Source organism: Enhydra lutris, unplaced genomic scaffold (assembly GCF_002288905.1).
Source record: "Enhydra lutris kenyoni isolate GAN:26980312 unplaced genomic scaffold, ASM228890v2 scaffoldscaffold24, whole genome shotgun sequence".
NCBI lineage: Eukaryota > Metazoa > Chordata > Mammalia > Carnivora > Mustelidae > Enhydra > Enhydra lutris.
The window spans coordinates 4,529,875-4,538,150 of record NW_019154108.1 but is presented as its reverse complement, the minus strand read 5'-3'; the positions used below and the strand labels follow the sequence as shown (position 1 = coordinate 4,538,150).

Here is an 8,276-nt window from a genome sequence, read left to right as displayed (position 1 = left end):
ATCAGCGAAGCTGGAATTCTTAGGGACATCTTGTTGTTCCTTCGAAGTTTTGTCTTTGGGTTTAAGAAATGAAAGTTATGGTAACATCCACATTTAAAAAAAAGAAAAAAGGGGTGCCTGGGTGGCTCAGTGGGTTGAGCCTCTGCCTTCGGCTCAGGTCATGATCTCAGGGTCCTGGGATCGAGCCCCACATTGAGCTCTCTGCTCAGCGGGAGCCTGCTTCCCTCTCTCTCTCTGCCTAGTTGTGATCTCTCTCTCTATGTCAAATAAACAAATAAAATCTTTAAAAAAAAAAAAAGAAAAGAAACAAATATCCATTTACTTACCTCTGCTTACATAGGGCCAGACATTTTGTTTAGTGTTCAAAATAGCTCTCTGAGATTGCATATACACTTCCCCACGTTACAGAGAAGGCAATTGAGGCAGAGAGGCTAAGTGATGTGCCCAAAGCCACCTCACTTGTTCGGGGAAGAGTCTAGACTAAACCTCAGAATCTGCCCTTTAACTGTTCTGTTTTTCTTCCTCTTCCTACGCCTCCTGGAACACTGATCCGGGGAGGAGAGAAAAGGGGAAGGAAAGAATATTCTGGTGTCCTTCCTGAGTCTGCATCCTATGTCTACCCATCAATCCATTTCTCAGGCACCATAGCATCCTTGGACCAGATTCCCAACTTCTGTGGACTCTAGCAACATAGAATTCCAATCATTTGGGTTTTTTTGTTGTTGTTGTTGTTAGTTTGTTTGTTTTGGGGGGTGGAGGGTTTGGGGGATTTCGTGTGTGTGTGTGACCCAGAGAGCTATAATAAGGAGTCAGCAAGAAAAAACACAAAATCCAAATTCTCCTCCAGTTCTAACTAAGAAATAAGAAATGGATGGATGTAGCCGTGTCAGTAGGATAGAATGTAACCTGAAAGTACAGAGACATAAAAAATTTAAAAAAGAAAATTACTCTCAAAAACCAAAGAAACTTCTGAACACTGTTTTGTGTGCACAGATGAATCACTGGGGTCATGAGAAAGCTCCCCCTGATGTATCTGAGACACACGAGGACACCGGGAATGGGGTGCTAGCATCCCAGCTGCCTCCCCTGAGTGGCCATCCTGGTGGTTCCTACTGAGAGGAGAAGGCAGGTGGGAGAGCTCACTGGTGAGAAGGCTGGGAAGTGTTGTCCTGAGAGATATTCCCGGGGAAACTTTGCACACATGGAAGGGGGAATTCAGAAGGTAGGAATTCCCTGGGAGATCACAGGACTGGATCTCAGTCATGGCAGAGACCAGGAACAAAACCCACGGATGACTCCAGAAGAGAGGTCACGAATAACTGCCCAGGGGTGTACTCTAGCCCACACATGTGTCTTGATTGGCTTACTCAGTGCTTTCTAACTTATGAGTCAGTGCTATCATTCAAAAAATCAGAAAATTTCACATAAATTTATATTTCCAAGTTATCTTTAAGAATAGGAGGATCTAGTAATTCAGAGCCCACATTCCTACATGGTAACAAGCTGAGTCCATCCAGGCCCTTTAAAGCACCATGTCTGGCATGGTTCCTGCCAGCTGAGGCACTCAGGGAGTTTTTCTCTGGGAATCTAGAATCATCTGAGTCCTTGGCTGCTGATCCAGCGGTGGCTGCATGGGGCCCTGGGACAGGCTGCCCCACCACAACTATAGCTAAAACCTGCCAGCCTACTTAGCACTTGGCACACAAATGGGGCATGACCACAGGATTTATTTTTTTTTTTTAAAGATTTTATTTATTTGTCAGAGAGAGAGAGGGAGAGAGAGCGAGCACAGGCAGACAGAATGGCAGGCAGAGGCAGAGGGAGAAGCAGGCTCCCTGACAAGCAAGGAGCCCGATGTGGGACTCGATCCCAGGACGCTGGGATCATGACCTGAGCCGAAGGCAGCTGCTTAACCAACTGAGCCACCCAGGCGTCCCTGACCACAGGATTTAGAAACAACTCCAGGACTATGGTCCTTCTCCCCATTTAAGAAATCCATAATTTGATCCCAACTTAGCTTCTTAGCATAATTTCCCATTATTTCCTTCATATAGCCTACATCGCAACCACATCTCAGTATTTACTGTTCTCTGAATATTATTCCCAGATTTGTACCCTCTATTTGGAATGCCTCCTCTCTACTCCCAGAAACTACATGTGTCCAACCTATACCCATCCTTTGAGGTCTAGCTCAAACTCTGCTTCTGTGAGGCCAGTTTCTATAGTCATAACTGATCCCTCCTCCATCTCACTTAGTATTACGTTATATGCCTGCTATAGGATTACCACAGTCTGATTCATATATTGTGAGTCTATCATTTCTGTCTACTTGTGAGTTCCTGAAAGGTAAGAACTGCCCCTTATTATCTTTGTGCCTCATTCCCTCTGCACTCCCACTCCTTAGTCCCTAATGAAGTACCCTACCAAGAGTAGACTATCAAAGATTATTGAATATATTTCTAAAAAAGTAAATATGTAGTATATATATACAATGGGATACCATTCAGCCATAAAAGGATGAAATCTTTCCATTTGCAACATCATGGATAGGCCCAGAGAGTATTATGCTAAGTGACATAAGTCAGACAGAGAAAGACAAACATCATATGATTTCACTTACATGTGGCATCTAAAAAACAAAACAAAAACAAACAATAAAGCAGAAACAGACCCATAAACACAGAGCACAATCTGGTGGTTACCCAAGGGATGAAGGGCTGGGAATATAAGCAAAATCAATGAAGGGGAGTAGGAATCATGGGCTTATAGTTATGGAATGAATAAATCATGGGAATAAAGGTAAAGCATAGAGAATGTAGCCAGTGGTATTGTAATAGCACTGTATGGTGACAGATTGTAGCTACACTTGTGGTGAGCCTAGCATAATGTACAGAGCTGTTGAATCACTATTTGTATACCACAAAACTAATATAACATGGCTATCACCTATACCTCAATTTAAAAAAATATATATAGATATATAAATTGAATCACTATTTGTATACCACAGAACTAATAGAACATGGCCATCACCTAAACCTCAATTAAATGTGTGTGTGTGTGTGTGTGTGTGTGTGTGTGTGTGTGTGTGTAAATAATATCACTGAATGGACACTGACTTCTACTGCCATCTAGTGACCATAATGTAGTATTATGCCTAAAGACATTGCCATGATGTGGGAACCACAAACATTCCAAAAACCATCCATCCATGTTCTTTCTTTCCTTTATTTCTTCTACCTTCCTTTCTTTTTCTCATTTTCTTCCTTCTCTCTTCCTTTAGTCATTCATCCTTTCACTCAACAACTAATTTTTGATCATCTAGGTGACAGACACAATGAACAATTAAGAATCAATACAAAAGTGAAAAGGAGGTTGGGAAGATGGCAGAAGAGGAGGATCCTAAGCCCACCCTGCCCCATGTTTACGACTAGATACCACTCACATCTGTGTAAATAAAGTGGAGAGCGATCCCAAGACTGGCTTTGAATAACACACTGGTTCAGGTAGATCTAACAGACATATTCAGAACATGCCATCCTAAAACAGCAGACTACACGTTCTTTTTTAAGTGTACTTGGAACTTTCTCCAGAACAGATCATGTAGTAGGCCATGAAACAAGTACCAACAAATCCAAAAATAATGAAGTCATACCATGAATCTTTTCCGATCACAGCACTATGAAATTAGAAAGCAACCACAAGAAAAAACATGGAAAGCACCCAAATATACAGAGGTTAAATAACGTGCTACTAAACAGTGAATGGATCAACCAAGAAATCAAAGACAAAGCTGAAAAATATATGGAGACAAATGAAAATAAAAATATAAAAGTCTAAAATTTGGGGGATACAACAAAGTGGTTCTAAGAAGCAAGAAAAATCCCAAATAAGTAACCTAACTCTACATATAAAGGAACTAGAAAAATAACAATTTTTTAAAAAATCAGTAGAAGGAAGGAAATAATAAAGATTAGATCAGAAATAAACAAAATAGAGACTTAATTTTAAACAGTAGATCAGAATCAATGAAACCAGGAGCTAGTTCTTTGAAAACACCAACAAAAATGATAAACCTTTAACCAGACTCATTAAAAAAGAGAGAGAGAGAGAGAGAGAGAGAGAGAAAGGACTCAAATAGATAAAATCATAAATGAAAGGGAAGAAATACAAAAGATTATGAGGATATTATGAAAAATTAAATGCTAACAAATTGGAAAACCTAGAAGAAATGAATAAATTCCTAGAAACACATAACCTTCCAAAACTGAATCAGGAAGAAATAGAAAATTTGAACAAACTGATCACCAGCAGTAAAATTTGATGAGCAGTCCAAGAACTCCCAGCAAATAGAAGTCCAGGGCTGGACAGCTTCACAGGTGTTATACCAAACATTTAAAGAAGAGTTAATACCTATTCTCGAGCTATTCCAAAAAACTAAAAGAGGAAGTAAAAGTTCATAATTCATTCTCTGAATTCAGGATTACCCTGATGCCAAAACCAGATACACTACAAAGACAGAGAACTACAGGTCAATATCTCTGATGAACATCAATGTAAAAATGCTCAAAAAATATGAGCAAACTAAATCCAATGATACATTAAAAAAAATCATTCACCATGATCAAATTGGATTTACTCTTGGGGTGTAAAGGTGGTTCAATATTTATAAGTCAATCAATGTGATACATCACATCAATAAAAGAAGGGATAAAAATATATCTGATCATTTCAATAGATGTAGAAAAAAATATGTGACAAAGTACAATATACATTCATGACAAAAACCCTCAACAAAGTAGGATTAGAGGGAACATATCCCAACATAATAAAGGCCATATATGAACAACCCACAGCTAACATCATACTCAATGAGGAAAAACTAAGAGCATTTCCCCTAAAGTCAGGAACAAGACAGGGATGTCCAATCACCAGTATCATTTAACATAACACTGGAAGTTCTAACTACAGCAATCAGACAAGAGAAAGGAATAAAAGGCAATCAAACTGGTAAGGGAGAAGTAAAACTTTCACTATCTGCAGATGATATGACAGTATATATAGAAAACCCTAAAGACTCCACCAGAAAAATTACTAGACCTAATAAATAAATTCAGTAAGGTTGCAGGATACAACATCAATGTATAAAAATCTTTGGCATTTTTATATACTAATAATGAAGCAACAGAAAGAGAAATTAAGAAAACAATCCCATTTACAATTGCACCAAAGATAATAAAATATCTAGGAAAAAAACTTAACCAAGGTGGTAAGAGACTGAAAACTATAAAACACTAATGAAAGATATTGAAAATGATACAAATAAGTGGAAATATATCCCATGTTCATGGACTGGAAGATAAATATTGTTAAAATGTCCACACTACCCAAAGCAATCTACAGATTTAATCCAATCCCTATTAAAATACCAATGACATTTTTCACAGAACTAGAAAAAAAATTCTAAAATTGTATGGAACCACAAAAGACCCTCAATAGCCATAATAATCTTGAAAAAGAAAAAGCTGGAGGTATCACAATCCCAGATTTCAAGTTATACTACAAAGCTGTAGTAATCAAAAGAGTATAACACTGGCAAAAAAATAGGCACAGAGACCAATGAAATAGAATAGAAAGCACAGGAAAAAAAACACATTTATATGGTCAATTAATCTTTGACAAAGGAGGAAAGAATCTGCAATGGGGGCATGCTTCCTAGAAGTCCATTCTGATAGCAGCAGTCCTGCCCCATCTCAGAGATCAGGATTTGGAAGCTGTATTCCTGACAACTGGGTGGAAGCAGCTGCTGTCCTTTTAGGATGTGGCGATATATTTCAACAGAAAAGAATGGAACAAACTTGACTGAGCTCAGAAGGACCTCTACAGAGATGTGATTCTGGAAAACTGCAGAAACATGATCTTGTTGGGATTTCAGTTTCCCAAACCTGAGGTAATCTGCCTGCTGGAGCAGTGGGAAGAACCATGCATCCTAGATCTCCCAAGAGCAGGGACTAAGAAGACTTCTAGCAGTGCTTGCCCAGGTTCTGAAGCCAGAAGCAAGATGAAAAAGCCAATTCCAAAGCAGAAAATTTCTGAAGATTTAGAGTCCCTTAAGACATCAGTAGTAAAGCAGACAACAGGCCAAGAGACCTGTAGAAAAGTTACATAAATGTAATGAATTGGCAGACCTTTACAGACTTGCGTTCCCTGCTCTTGGTGATGAATGCCACAACGATTTCTTTCAAAACCTTCACCTTATTCAAGATCAGAATGCTCAAACACGGAAGAAACAGGGCAAATGCAAAGAGCATGGCAAACCTTTCAGTCAGAGATCATTGCTTCTGTGGCACAAGTAAATTCTTACAAACTCAAAATCTTAACGAATGTGGTAAATGTGGAAGAGTCTTCAGGCGTCAGGCAAATTTCATTCAACATCAAAAAATTCACATGTCAGAGGATCCCTTTGAATGCAACATATGCAGGCAAGCCTTCAAATAGAAGTCTACTCTTACTGTACATAAACAGTGTTACCCTCAGAAAAAGCCATATAAGGGTCATGACTGTGGAAAATTTTTCCGTCAGATGGCATATCTTATTGAACATAAGAGGATCCATACCAAAGAAAAACCCTATAAATGTAGTGAGTATGAAAGAACGTTTAGTCAGAATTCAACCCTTATTAAACATCAGTTAAGTCATGGTAGAGAAAAACCCCATCAATGTCTCCAATGTGGAAAGGCCTTTGGTCAGCATTCAACCCTTCTGAGCCATCAACGGTTTCATACTAAAAAGAACACTCACAATTATGGTGAATGTGGGGAGTCCTTTAGCCAGAGTGTAGATCTCATTCAACATCAAAGAACCCATACCAAGGAGGAATTCTTTGAATGTAGAGAATGTGGAAAAACTTTTAGTTTTAAGGCAAATCTTCATTGCCATGAGGTCATTCATACCAGAGAGAGACCCTACAGATGTGACAAATGCAGAAAATCTTTCATCTGGCACACAAGCTTTATTAAGCATCAGGGCACTCACAGAGAAGAAGATCTCAATGTGACACTAACTGGAAAAAGACCATTTAAAGACCAGAACTTACTACTCTTGTAATTATGAGAGTTACACTCTTGTAACTTCATTGTTTTATGAAAATTAATAAACAGGAGTTGAAATGGTGTTTAAAAAAAAAAAGAATATGCAGTGGGGAAAAGACAACCTCTTCAACAACTGGTGTTCAGAAAACTAGACTGATACATAAAAATGGATGAAACTGGACTACTGGCTTACACAGTACACAAAGATAAATTCAAAATGGATTAAGGACCTACATGTGAGACCTGAAACTATAAAAATCATAGAAGACCCCACAAATAGTAATTTCTCCAACATCAAATGTAGCAACTTTTTATAGATATGTCTCCTGAAGCAAGCGAAATAAAAGCAAAAATAACTATTGGGACTACATCAAAACAAAAAGCTTCTGCACAGCAGATGAGGCACTCAGCAAAACTAAAAGACAACCTACTGAATGGGAGAAAATATTTGCCAGTGACATCTCTGATAAAAGGTTAGTATACAAAATACATAAAGAACTTGTACTACTCAACACTCAAAAAAGGATAATCCAGGGGCACCTGGGTGGCTCAGTGGGTTGAACCTCTGCCTTTGGCTCAGGTCATGATCCCAGGGTCCTGGGATCAAGCCCCGCATCGGGCTCTCTGCTCAGCGGGGAGCCTGCTTCCCTTCCTCTCTCTCTCTGCCTGCTTCTCTGCCTACTTGTGATCTCTGTCTGTCAAATAAATAAATAAAATCTTTTAAAAAAAAAAAAAGGATAATCCAATTAAAAATGGGAAGAACACATGAACAGACATTTCTCCAAAGAGGACATCCAGATGGCCAACAGACACATGAAAGAGCGCTCCACATCACTTGTCGTCAGGGAAATGCAAATCAAAACTACAATGAGATATCACTTCATATCTGTCAGAATTGCTAAAATCAAAAATACAAAAAACAACAAGTGTTGGAGAAGATGTGGAGAAATAGGAACCGTCATGCTTTATTGGAAGGAATGCAAACTGGTGCAGTCACTGTAGAAAACAGTACAGAGGTTCCTCAAAAAGTTAAAAATGAAACTACCTATCATCTAGTAATCACACTACTGGGTATTTACCTAAACAATACAAAACTATTACATCAAGGAGATACACACACCCCTATGTTTATAGCAGCATTATTTATAATAGCCAAACTATGGAAGCAGCCTACGTGTCCATTGA

General features: G+C 38.7%; 1 pseudogene; it reads left to right on the top strand.

Annotated features, from left to right (window-relative positions):
• The first annotated feature begins 5,803 nt into the window (after positions 1 to 5,803).
• Positions 5,804 to 7,107, top strand: LOC111150634 (annotated as a pseudogene).
• Positions 7,108 to 8,276: the final 1,169 nt, after the last annotated feature.